Raw genomic sequence first — 14,209 nt, 5'->3', positions numbered from 1 at the left:
AATGGCCAACAGACACGTGAAAGAATGCTCAGTAGCACTTGGCATCAGGGAAATACCAATCAAAACCATAATGAGATACCACCTCACACTGGTCAGAATGGCTAGAATTAACAAGTCAGGAAATGACAGATGTTGGTGAGGATGAGGAGAAAGGGGAAACCTCTGGCCCTGTTGGGGGGAATGCAAACTGGTAGAGCACTCTGGAGAACAACTTGGAGGTTCCTCAAAAAGTTAAAAATAGAACTACCCTATGACCCAGCAATTGCACTACTAGGTATTTACCCCAAAGACACAAATGTAGTGATCCAAAGGAACACATGCACCCCAGTGTTTCTAGCAGCAATGTCTACAATAGCCAAACCATGGAAAGAGTCCAGATGTCCATTGACAGATGAATGCATAAAGAAGATGTGGTATATACATGGAATGGTATAAATGTGGTATATATAAGGGAATACTACTCAGCCTTCAAGAAATAGGAAATCTTTCCATTTGCAATGATGTGGGTGGAACTGGAGGGTATTATACTAAGCAAAATAAGTCAATCAGAGAAAGACAATTATCATGTGATCTCACTCATCTTAGGAATTTATAAAACAAAACAGGATCATAGGGGAAGAGAGGAAGAAGGAAAGAAGATGAAAGAGAGGGAGACAAACCATAAGAGACTTTTAATCATAGGAAACAAACTGAGGGTTGCTGGAGGGGAAGTGGGTGGGGGGATAGGGTAACTGGGTGATAGACATTAGGAGGGCACATGATGTAATGAGCACTGGGTATTATATGAGATTGAGGAATCCGTGGCCCCTACCTCTGAAACTAATAATTAGTTGAATTTAAATAAAAAATAAAGAGCACCCTTGCACAAAAATAAATAAACAAATCAAGGAAGCAATCAAGCAACAGTGATTACCTGGTGACAGGATGGTTGAGGGAGGGAAGGATTATAAGGGCATCAGGGAACTTTTGAGGATGATGTCTGTGTGTCAAATCTCATCAAATGGGGGCGCCTGGGTGGCTCAGTGGGTTAAGCCGCTGCCTTCGGCTCAGGTCATGATCTCAGGGTCCTGGGATCGAGTCCCGCATCGGGCTCTCTGCTCAGCAGCGAGCCTGCTTCCCTCTCTCTCTCTCTGCCTGCCTCTCTGTCTACTTGTGATCTCTCTCTGTCAAATAAATAAATAAAATCTTTAAAAAAAAAAAATCTCATCAAATGGTGTTTGTTTAAAAAAACTCTCTCCTAGGGGCGCCTGGGTGACTCAGTGGGTTAAAGCCTCTGCCTTCAGCTCGGGTCATGATCCCAGGATCCTGGGATCGAGCCCCGCATCGGGCTCTCTGCTCGGCAGGGAGCCTGCTTCCTCCTCTCTCTCTGTCTGCCTCTCTGCCTGCTTGTGATCTCTGTCTGTCCAAAAAAAAGTCTCTCCTAAAGATGATAAGGGGGTGTGGTATTTGGCACATTTGGGACTCTTATTCTGGAAAATTCTATCCCCTACTTGGCATTCACAGAGAGGTAATCCATCAAGGATTCCAAATTATCTTTAAAAATCTATCTATCTATAGAGATATAGATAGATATATTTTAGAGAGAGCATGAGCAGGGAGGAGAGACAAAGGAAGAAGGAGAAGCAGACTCTTTGCTGAGCATGGAGCCTGACATGGGACTTGATCCCAGGATTCTAGTATCATGAACTGATCTGAAGGCAGAGGCTTAACTGACTGGGCCACCCAGATGCCCCCAAATTATCTTTTGTAAACAAAACGGAATGAGGTATACATTTTGAAGTGCATTTTGCTGTAGGCCTGCTAACTTTGGAACTGAAAGTCATCCTCTTTACCCAGCAGATGAGGAAAATGAAAGGCAATGTGACTGGTCTAAGGTCGCTTCTCAGGTCATGGCCAACCCAGTGGTTTTTCCCTCCCAGATTCCAACTGTGGATTGATGCTCAGTTCACTGGAACATCTGGCTTCCTGAGCCCTTCATAAATGTCTTTTTTTTTCTTTCTTTCTTTTTTTTTTTTTTTTTTTTGGTGTGTGTTTTCCCTCTGAGGGCTGGATTGAGACCATTTTCTCTAGTTCAGAGTTTTTAAGGACACTCTCAGAAACCAGTCTCAGTTTTCAGTGCAATGGTATTCTTCCTTCCACTGTATTGCCAGGTTACAGCTCTTTTTCCTCCTGAGCCCATTTGTTCCTTGTTTCCTTTGTCCCAAATCTATACCCAGCCAGCCTCACCCCTCCAGAGACCTCATGAGCCAGGTATGAGGCCCTGTCTTTCTGCTACACCCTTAGGCTGTTCTGATGCCTGACTATAATCTCACTGTTCATAAAGGACCCAGAGGGTTAAGGTTAAAACTTGTGTGAGCACTTGTAAAATCCTTTGGGAAATCAGTGTAGTGTGCAGCAGTGCCTCATGCCACTCTCACAAGCTCCTCCAGCCCATTCATGTGGATTTCCAAGTAACCCTGTGCACCACACACAGGGTGGCCACCAGCGCCTGCCTCTGCCCACGTGTCAGGGCTGACTCAGGAACTCAGGCTCTCACCTTACCCATGTTCAGCTTCAGCCATCCCTCTTAAAAGGAGTTTGTGCTCTGCACACACCACAGAGATCCACGAGGGCACAAGAAAGGGAAGCCACCGGCCTAATGAAACCCATAAACTATTGACACCTGAGGAAGAGAACATGAGGAGACCCTTGCAGGTGTGGACAAAGCCCTGTCCTGGCTGTTCATTTCCTTGGCGTTCCAAATGGCTCTTTGTTGCTATCAAACTGGTGCTGATAAATCACTATTTTGTGCTGAAAGCGGTGAACATTTTTGGATTGGACTGCTGACACCTTGTTTCTCCATGTGGTCCATGAACAAGTGGCTTTGGCATACAGAAAACCCAGGAATACAGATGTTGTGAAAAGAAGGTCATATGTACCCCGAGGTTCATAGTAGCAATGTCCACAATAGCCAAACTGTGGAAAGAGCCAAGATGCCCTTCAACAGAGGATGGATAAAGAAGCTTTGGTCCATATATACAATGGAATATTACTCAGCCATCAGGAAAGATGAATACCCAACTTTTGCATCAACATGGATGGGACTGGAGGAAATGGTGCTGAGTGAAAGAAGTCAAGCAGAGTAAGAAAACAGCATATGGTTTCACTTGTGGAACCTAAGGATTAAAATGGAGGACATTGGAAGAGGAAAGGAACAGTGAATTGGGAGAAATCTGAGTGAGAGATGAACCAAGAGAGAACGTGGACTCTAAGAAACAAGCTGAGGGTTTTGGAGGGGGGGATGTGTGAGCCTGGTGGGGGTTATTAAGGAGGGCACATATTGCATGGAGTACTTGTTGTTGTACATAAACAATCTTGGAACACTGCATCAAAAATGAATGATGACATTTAATGGTGACTACCATAACACAATAATGAAAAAAAAATCAAGGGATATGCTCAAGAAATCTGTGCACCCACCTTGATGTTCAAAGACAATTATTTCTCCTCCTCCTCGTCGTCGTCCTCCTTCTTCTTCTTCTAAATCAGGCATTGATTACAACAGAAAAGACACTGTAGACAACCATGCCCATTAATGATGACTGGGTAAATATGAGTTTAAATCTATATTAGGATATTATTCATTCATAAGGAAAGGAAATCATGGCAAATGTGATGACACCTGGACTTTTAAGCCACATGAAATAAGCGAGAGAGAGGAAGGCCAATACTAAGTGTATGCAGGGATAGAGATATAGAAAGATACTACAAGAAAGATATATTTTCCCCTTCTATGTGGAATCTGAAACCAAGAAGAGAAAAGGAGAAAAGTGAACTCAGCAAAAACCTTCAGATGGAAGGCACCAGAAGCAGAGGGCAGAGGGTGGGGCCGGGATGGAGTGAATCATGGAGAGCTACAAACTTCCAGTTGTAAGAGAAAGATAAAGAAGGATGTCGTGTACAACCGTATGACTACAGTTAATACTATGGCATGTTAGAAGTGTTAAAAGAGCCCATTTGGAGAGATCTCATCACACAAAGAAGAACCTTTCCTTTCTTTGTTCCTGCCTTTCTCTTTCTATCTCTAAGAGAGGAAGGCGGTGAACTCAACTAAGTCTGGTCATCCAGACTTTTAGGGCCTAGGAAAATGAAATCATTCTGTTGTGTAGCTGAAATGTGCACAGTGCTCAGTGCCAATCTTTTCAATACAACTAGGGCCAAAATATTTTGCTATCCATAATGAGCCTCAGGAAAGTTGACTTGGTGAAGGAATGACATGTAAGCAAAACTGGAAACAGCAGAAGCTACAGTCGGTAGATTTTGATAGGCATAGGAACATCCAAACCCCTTGCCTCAACAATGGATTCTGAGTGGAAAAATCAATGAAGGAAAAATCAAGCAGATGAAATAGAATGTTCAATTTGGGTTCTGTTTCAAAACATGATCAAGGAATGAAAAGTCTCAAGAAATTAACTCGGAAAAATACCTTCTTCTCGCATAAAGTGGCCCCGGGAGGGGAAATTCTGTTTTTAAACCTGCAAGTAGGCACAGAAGGACAACACTCTGTTTGTTCCATGTTGTCTCAAGGAAAATGGCTGAAGTCGAATGGCTGAGATAGGACCTACCTGGAAAGGGTGTAAAGGGCCAGATGAACCGGTCCTGTGTTCATTTCTCCATCTGTGCAGCTTTTCAGTGTCATTTACTGTTAGGTCATGAAGTCCATGAAGCTCACGGAGTACATGCAAAATGTCTTAAAAGCATGAATGTCTTTGTCCAACCTCCCTGGAACCCACCTTCCCATCTCATTGCATCTTGTCAACATAAAGCGCTTTAGCAGGAGCCAGACCCTTGCCATGAGCGCCTCCTTCCAGCCCTTGGCAAACACCATTCTCCTTTCCTTCCTTTGGAATCTACTGTAGGTAGGTCCTAAGAGTGGAGTCGAAGTTGGTATCTTCATGCATACTTCTCTCACTGGAGGATACTATCCTCAAGGTTCGTTCGCCCCTGGGATGGCGCACGTCAATGTTTCCGTCCTCTTTACAGAATGAATACTATCCCAACATCTGTTTATACAACATCTGTCCCTCCCTGGACAGATGCTTGGATTGCGTTCCTGGGCTAGCTTTTAGGAACAATGCTGCCATGAAAAGGTGTGCTCAGATAAGTCTTCAAGACCATACTGTTCATCGGTTTGGGTATCTAGTGCAGAAGGGCAAGTGCTAAAACACATGGCAATTCTGAAGTCGATTTTTTAAAAAACCATTTTATTGATTCATTTGTCAGTGTGAGAAAGCGGCATGCAGAAGCAGGAGAAGTGGCAGGCAGAGCAGGCAGGGGAGAAGCAGGCTCCCGGCTGAGCAAGGAGCTGGATGCGGGACTCCATCCCAGGATCCTGGGACCAGGACTGGAGGCGAAGGCAGACACTCAACAGACTGAGACACCCAGGCGTCCCACTAAAGTTGATTTCTACGAAGAACTGCCATACTGATTTCACAACCATGCCCTTAAGCGTTCCTACCACGCACAATCAGCAAGGTTCCTACTTCTCTCTGTCTTTGCCAACACTTGATCTTTCCCTTTCTCCTGAGACTTTGTTTTCGTTTCGTTTTCTTCTGTTTTGTTTTTCTTTTTCTGTGTGGAGTCAACCTCATGGATGTGTAATGGTATCTAATTGCTTGTTCTAATTAGGATTTCCCAAAAAAGGAGTGATGGGAACTCTCCTTTCCAGTTTCCTTCCATGCGTATAGCTTTGAGGTTAGGTCTCTTCCCCATTTGTACATTCACACGTCACATTGGATTTGTTTCTCTGTTGTTGTTGAGTTTCTGGGATCTCTCCGTATAGTGGATATTGAGAACCTGTCAGATACATGGTTTGCAAACATGCTCTCCCGACTTCTGGACTGTGCTTTCCCTTGGTTGATCGTGTCGTTCAAGTCACAAAGGCTTGAAGTATTCTGAATGTCCAGTGTGTGAGTTTGTTTTTCTTTTCCATCCTGTGCCTTGCAGGTCGTCTCCATGAAATCCTTGCCCAATCGTGTTTTGTGAAGCAGATGAAGATGAATGCTGTGGAGCTCCAAATTCAGAGGTGAAACAGGATCATTCACGGGTGGAGGCAGGCAGCAGCATGAACTGGAGAAGCACAGGCCTGATGCTGGGGTCCTGACCAGACGCGATGGCGTGATGATAGGAATAGGTACGGTGGGCGAGCAGGAGCTGTGCACTGGAAATGGTACCCTGCCCACATTGGGCACCACCTGTGTGGTGATGGGAGCGGTGAGACATATGGCTGGACGTGTCCCCATGCTCAGCCCTTCTTCAAGGGAGCCTTTTGTTGCACTCTGCTCCAGTCCTGTTGGAAGAGTCTCTTAACCCGACGAGGGACACAGACTTCTTCCACGACCGAGGGTGAGGACAGTGGTGTGGTGACACTTGTCTCCGAGGAACTTCTCCTCCCTGTCTCGTGGTGAGCCACTGTCTGGAGTCCGTCGCCAAGAAGGCTCGAATGAGAGCAACCTCCAAGAGGGACCAGCCTGTCATTGCCATGCTGAGCTGAATTCAGGTAAGACCTTTGTACCCTTGTTGTGTGTTCCCAGTTCATGGTCACATAGTTCTGCAGGTTCTTCCATGGGAGAGAGGGGAGGGCCGTGTCTGAAGGTGAGCTGGAGAGCTCTGGCAGCTCCACGACTGAGATGGAGACCCTGCCCCTAGTCATCCCACAAGTGAACAAAGGGATGGACGTCATCCAGGATCCAGCTTCCAGCCACTAGTGTTCATGCCACCTCTCTGGAAAAAGTTGTAGGGAGGCCCTTGTCAGGGATGGAGGGGGCACACCTGTGGTAACTCCTGTGGCAAGTAGGGATATTCCCTGCTTGGGGTGAGTCACCTTGAAGAACAAAAGTGTTTGACCCCCTGTCCAGAGTGCTCCGAATTGACTAGAAGGGCATGAGGACTGCAACTGGCGAAAGCATGTTTGAAAACCTCTTTAGGGCTGAAACAGGTAGAGTGTTGCCTCCTCAGGAGTAGTAGGCTCTCTCTTTTCCTTGCCTGAGGGAAGAAAAGAAATCATCCAGTATTTTCCACATTGCACATCAAGAAAACACAGAACCTTGGATTGCATTGTGTTGTTTTTGTTGTGGTGGTGGTGGTTGAGAGTCGGTTAGCCACCCTACAGTACCTCATTAGCTTCTGAGGTAGTGCCCGATTATTCATGAGTTGCGTATCACCCCCAGTGCTCATCCCATCGCATGCCCTCCTTTATGCTCCTGCCCAAATGGCCCCATACCCGCACCCACCTCCCCTCCTGCCACCCTCTGCTTGTTTCTTAGGTAAGAGCCTCTCATCCGTTTTCTCCCCCTCTGGTGGCTTCCCATTCAGTTTTCCCTCCCTTCCCCTGTGATTCTCAGATGGCTTCACGCATGGGTGGGACTTAAGACGCAGGGCAGGGGATCACAGTGGGCTTTCTTTCAGTGATGTTATTTTGCATCTTTCCGTGTTTGACCGCATTTCACCTTTCCTGAGAAATGACCCATTCCAGTGTTGCGTCCATTGTGTCTGGAGGGAACGGGGGTGGGGGGGGGGGTTCTTCGCTCTTGCTCAGTGAGTTGGGATCCTGAAGCGGGTGTCAGGAGAACCTCCTCTGTGTTACTGTGCCCTTGGTGCCCTTGTGGGGCCTCCCTTTCCTTCTCTGGAAAACGATGAGAGATCCAGTTGGGCAGTGTTTTCCAGAAGGCCCTCCAGCTCCCATCTTCCAGGGGCTAGAAAGAGCCAACTGGGGTTTAGTCCACGAAACACGGGATAGGAATAATTCCTCCAACTACTTCACGAAGACACACAACCAAGGAGAACGGAAACACCAGAGGAGCGTAGCTCCAAGGGGACGTGAGTGAAATGCTTTGACAACAGCCAACAGCGTAGGAAGGTATCTTTCCTGCGAACCCAGAGGTCGGCACTTGCCTTTCCATATCAAGAGACTTCACTTTCTGTCTTTGGACTTTCTCATTGATCTTTAATGTACATTTACGTTCAGCCTGAGGAGACCTGAGTGTGAAACTCTCAGAGCAAAATCTCATCTTTGATCTCCTAATGCCCACCTTTCAAAGAAATTGTTGAAAATACAGTCTAATTGACGTACAGTGTTATCGTCGTTTCAGGTGAACAGTAGGGACTCTGGAGTTCTGTATATGACTCAGTGCTCAGCACAGCAAGTGTCCTCTTAATCCCCACCCCCTCTTCCACCCATCCCCCCAACCCGGTTCCCTCCAGGATGTTCTCTAGATTTGAGCCTCTTTTTTTTTGATTGAGCCTCTCTTGCCTTATTCCCTTTCTTCTTCTTTTCTTTGTCTGAAAAGTCACACCTGAATCCAAACCTATGTTCACAAAACACCCACGGATGCTAAGTCTTACCTCAGTATCTTGGTCTGTGCGAATTGTGGTGAAGAGCCCACCAGGTTCGGTCCACAGTGGCTCTCAGGGATCCCCATCCCTGCTATGGACCTGCCTGTCTGTCCTCTGAGTGGTTGCTGAAAGGTTTCTGACCAAGGGAACCTAGGGCAAGAGATGGTCTTTCACACCTTCAAGCTTCCATGGCCAAACGTGGTCACTTCCCTGTGACTCGCTTGTGTTCCATCGCTTTCTGCCCAGTATCCCGGAACATGGGAAGCAAGCACTGTTGTTGAGAATGGCCTTCCATAGCGGCCACAGAGGAAGCAGCCTAGGAGTGCCCAGGCTACTAGGTAGAAAGGAACTCAAGCTCAGCGTATAGCTTCCAAAGCTGAACAAACTGTCTTTCCTCCCATCCTGCCTCCCTATACTCTGGAGCAGAAGAGGACGAGAGGCCTGTGGGGGTGGACAAAGCCCTGCCTGGCTGTTGATCTTCCTGACAGTCAAGCACCACTCCGTGGCTGCCAGACTGTTGCTGATCAATCTCTTCTCGGTGGTGAGAGAGAAGACATTTTGTCCGCTGGCCCGCCGGCAAGTTGTTTCTCCGTGTGCTCCGGGCACAGGTGGCCCTGGCATTAGCTGCGAGCATGCTGGAAGTGCGCGCGTGTCAGGTCCCTCCCAGGGTTACTCAGTCGGACTCTGCCCTTTGCCGAGAAACCCTGGGCGTCAGAGCCTGAGAGGATCGTCCCCCCACAAGCACTGTGGAATGTTCTACAGAGGGAAAGCTAATTGGCCACCTTGATCCACCGGCGGGGAAGGGGTGGTTGTTTCCTGGGCCTTTTTGGCCATATCTCTCTGCCGAGAGTCCCCTGAAGGGTTGATTCCCCAGTGGCCCTGGTGGGGATGGTTCTGGAAGAAAGGGAAGAACACCCCCCCCAGGCTGGGACTTAGAGGGGAGCTGGAAGCTAAGCATGCACCCAACAGCAGGAGCTCCAACTCGCCCAGGCTGAGCGACTGACTGCTCAGGACCTCTGTGTGGTGCTTTAGCTAGGTCCTTTTGTGTCAGCTTATGGTATTGGGGATTTTCCTTGTGGTGCTGGATCCTGTCTTCTGAGATTCCCTTGCGCTGTATCCGCATGTTTGGGGACCCTTGGCTTGTCCTTTTGCTTCCATGTAATTGTGGATTTCCTCTTTGGATTCTGGGTTGACCCAGTCCTTGTCGGGTAGCCTGTAATCTAACCTCCATGGATTCATGGTCTCTCCGGGTGTGCTCTTGGGGTTCATTTGGAGTTCCATAGCATCGTGCTCAGAGAAGATGCGTGGGATGACATCCATCTTTTGGAGTTTGTTGAGACTTGGGTTGTGCCCTAACGTGTGGTCTGTTCTGGAGCATGTTCCAGGTGCACTTGAAAGCACTGCGGATTCTGCTGTTTCAGGGTGGAAGGTTCTGCATCGATGTGTTCAAACGACTGCATCCCTCAAAGCCATTGATTCCTTGTTGATTGTCAGTGTGGATCATGTCTCCATTAATAGATGTGGGGTGTTAGAGTCCCCCACTGTATGGTATTGCTGTCAAAGGTTCCTTTAGGCCTGTTGTGAGGTGTTGGATGCCTTTGGGTGCTCCTGTGTTGGGTGCCTAAATATTTCCAGATGTTCTCTCTTATTCCACGGTCTCCATTATGATGAAGTCGTGTCCTTCTTTGTGTCTTCCTACCTCCCCCCCCTTTTGGAAGAGTCTGTTGTGTCTGGAGAGAAGCCTTCCTACCCTTGCTTCATTTCGCGTCCATTTGCATGATAGATGCTTCTCCCCTGCTCACATTCCATCTGTGTCTGGGTCTACCGGGTCAGGTGAGTTCCCCATTCCAGACAAGTGAGTGGAACCTGGGTGTGTCACCTGGTGGATGTTGGAGACCAGGGACTTCAAAACCACCTGGACCTGACAGTGCCCTAGGCCAGCAAGGAGAGTGTGGGGATCGTCTGGTCAAGGGTATGAACCTTTATCCTGGCAAGGGAGAACCAATCTCTGCTCCATCAGACCCCAGCCAGGGAGCAGTGGCTACCATGGACCTGACCAGGAGGGTGGGGCCTGAAGGGCACCACTGCCTTTCCAAGACCTGCATCCGGAAATGCAGGATGGCTGCACATCCTAGCTCCTAGGTCAGCATAGATGTGAATAGAGCCAGGCTCAGCTATGGCCTTAAAAGGACACCCCCCAGTTTCTTTTTGTTTTATTCCCCAGCCACACCCAAAAGAAGCAGGGAAAAGGAATCCAGACATCATGGATGAGGATGCTGGGAGGATTCCGTTCTCGGGAAAGGGTGAACCCGGAGAGCCTACAGGGAAGCTGAGGACGGAATGTCCTGCCTGCCCTTCTTCCATTTACAGAATATCTTCCTCGGGTTTTGTAGCTTCCACAGGCAGGATTGGATCTCTTTACATGTTTGTTTATTTTGTTGTTGTTGTTGTTCTCTACTGAGTGCTGATGCAATTCCAGAGACTGAACTCGACAACTGTCAGTCCCAAATACTGGGTCCAAACCAACACCAACACAAGCACCAACACAAACACCATATCCCAAAGGAAGCAAGACATCCTCCTCCTTGCTTTAGAATGGAGAGAAGCAGCCCCTCTCCTGGGCAGCACCTAGTTCTGGGGAGGGGAAAGAACTCTCAAGGACTCTCCTGTTCAGAGTCTGTTGCCTTCCTGGGGAAGGACCTGCAACCTCTCCATCTCAGGGGTCCTGAGGGCTGTCTCTGCTGTTTGCCCAGATGCCTGACACTGAAATGAACCTGTCCTCTGGGGAAACGGGATTTGGAGGTGCCACCAGTAGGTAGTGAGGAGGGCTGGCTCTTCTCCTTCCTGCCACTTTGAATAGCTGATGACTCTGTAAGATTTCCGAGTTCAGGAATGAATAAGAGAGTCTGTACATGTTGTACATGTTGTAAAAGCACCAAACACCCATGTAGGCTGGACGAGGAGAAAATAAAACCCTTGTTCTTTTTTTATTGGTAACACAAACTTTAATCCCTAGGGTTCTCACAAACATATCACTTTTGTTTTTGTTTTTGTTTTTTTTTTTGGTAAAATCAAAACCTTTTAATTATATTAAATATTGCAACCCCCCCCCCCCAAAATCTAAGTCTATAGGTGAGAGGAAGGGGTGTTGTGCAGCAGATGGGGCTCACGCACCACAAGTAGCCCAGGGGCCGAGGTGCAATCCTTGTTCGGCCAGTGGCCACGGGTTCAGCTCTGATGGTGTCATGAAGCCAGTTGTCCTGGTGCTTGTGTTCTGCTGGGTAACTAGGACCGGGGCTCCAGCCGGCAGGACAGGATGTAGCTAAGGACAGAGAGACACGTGTGGGTTGAGCAGCAGCCTGCATTCAGGAGTCCCTCCCAGGGTTTTCCCACAGCTGGTGTCTGGCTTCCCAGCAAGGAAGGGGGCCCTAGGAGGAGGATCCCAGGCGAGGCCAGCACAAAGAGTCCACCCCGACCCTCAGCCAGCTCCTGAATGGGCCTCACCTCTCATCCTCGCTGAGCCGCTCCACAGACCAGAACCAGGCCATGAATGGATGCTGGGGCTCTAGGCAGTAATTCTCTGCCGCCGCCTGGAGCAGCATGATGTCCGTGAGGACTCGGTATTCCTGGGCGGGGAGAGAGGCACAGGATGCACACCGAGCCTGGGTGGGGAAGCTACAGGGCCAGGTGAGGGCTGAGCAGCGGGACAGGGGACCGGTCCTGGGTCTTGGCACACATGGCCACCCTCCTGCATGCAGCTTCATCTGGTCCCAAACTATTCTCAGAGGCAAGTAGAATTAGCCCCTCCTCGGCGAAGTTCTCCTTGAGGCCTTTCTGGATCCCTGCTGACTAACTAGATGGGTCTTCCACTTCTTTCCTAGCAACCTGTGCCAGGAAATGGGAGATGGAGGGGAGGGCAGGGGATGGAGCAAGGAAAGTTCTTCCTTCCTGTCAGGGGCGTCTCTGATAGGGGCTGCCTCCCCTTCCGTAGGGCAAGTGCCGCGTCTGCTCACCTTATTCTTTTTGCAGTGGTTGATCTCATTGCCCTGGAAAGCAGACAAGCATTGTCCTTCAGAAGGAGCCCCCCGGTCAGTCCTAGCACCTTACACCCACCCCTTCAGAGGCTGCGCCTAGGCCAGGACACAGGAGGGGGCCGCTGAGACACACACAATGAGACTGGGGTCTAGGGCAAGCCCTGGGGTGCAGAGAAAGGAAGACGTGGGGCTGGTCAAAGGGCTCCAGGGTGCCACACAGCACTCTGTGGGCATAGAAGGGAGCGGCCGAAGCCTCAGGCAGGCAGGGCCTGCTGGGCTGCTGAAGTGTGGCTGAGGTGCAGGGTCCTGACTTCACTCTCCCGGACAGGCAAGCTCTGAGGGAACAAGCTCTGAGGGAGAGGCTGCGGCCCCTTCACACAGAGCGCACGCAGCTTCACCTTCAGGATGCGCTGGGGCTTCACCAGTCGTGGGCACCCGTGTCTAGGTGCAGAAGCCCTTCCCTCAGCACGCAGATGGGCAAGAGACCCCAGCTCCCAGGGGCAGCTGTGAGGCTGTCGGGAGGGGAGGATTCCTAAGGACACAGAGCTCAGGGCCCAGTCCAGGGACTCTCTGCTCCCAATCCTCAGGACTCTGGTCCCTCCTCCCCAAGCCTCAGGCTCACCCACCTCCAGGTAGTCCTCCATTGCAGTATCCAACATCCCCAGGTCAGTGAGGAAAGTGCCGAGGTACGGGACCACACCCTGTGTCATGAGGGGTAGGTTTGGGGTGAGTCCCTGCTCTGTGGTGCCCACAGGGGCCCTCCCCTGAAAAGGCTTCAGTGTCCTGGCCCAGCCCACTTTCCCACCTGGAAGGGCCTAGGACCCTTAGTTGCTTCCCCTGGAGTCCCTTTCCCCACCCCCTCCCAGAACAGCAGACTCCTCCTAATCCCCTCCAGGGCCTGCTTTTTGAAATTCAAGAATCTCAGGGTGTGGAGCCCTGGGCCCCTCCCCAGCCACAAATCCATTCTCTACCCAGCCTGCTAGACTACTTCCTCCTGGTCACCTGGAAAGGAGACAGGGAGGGACAGTGGCAACAGGAGGTGGAGCTGGAGTCTCCTGTCCCACCTGTCCTGATTTGGAGGCATCCAGCGTCCTCTCCCCTCCAGATCCCCTCTCCCCTGACCTTGGAGGCCCTGTCCCCCAGGCACACTCACCTTCCTTGGCAGCCCCTTCCGCGCTCTCTGCAGCCGCCTCACCAGGGTGGCAAGTTTATTGGAGGGCCGCTCCTGGAGGGCCAAGGACATGATCCTTGAGAGCCGAATAGCCTCAGTCCCCTTGCACCCACCGTCTTTGACTTCAGACCCTAGACATCCGACCTACGTCTGCTGATCCCGACGCTCCATTCTCCTGAAGCGTGCCACGAGCCCTTCGAGAACAATCTCAGCTCCCCCGTCCAGTCCATGTGGGACCTGGTGCTTGGAGCCTGACCTCCCTGAGCCTCTTTTCTCATGGGCAGAAGGGAGAACTCCACCTAGCTCCTAGGGTCTCCTGAGGCTTCAGGATCCTATTAGGATCATCATTTTTGTGGCCCACAACCCATCCCCACTCCATCTGTGAGCAGAGGCCTGTCCTCTGGGCTGTCTGCGTTCCTATGGGCCCCCATGTGGACCATCTCGATGGACACAGAGAGACCTGAAATCTAGCCTAGGGAGTCTGGATGGGCAGCACCAGCTTGTCCCAGCCCCAGGGGGGAGTCTTCAGCCCAGGCTGTGAGCACATTCATGCCAAAGGCCTCCGCTCGCTCCCCGAGGAATGCCTCAGGCCCTTCCCTACTTCATCCACACATGATCATGCCTCCTCACA

Source organism: Meles meles, chromosome 15, assembly GCF_922984935.1.
Source record: "Meles meles chromosome 15, mMelMel3.1 paternal haplotype, whole genome shotgun sequence".
In the NCBI taxonomy this organism is placed as follows: Eukaryota; Metazoa; Chordata; class Mammalia; order Carnivora; family Mustelidae; genus Meles; species Meles meles.
The sequence above is the reverse complement of the archived record's forward strand: the minus strand, read 5'-3'. Positions refer to the sequence as shown.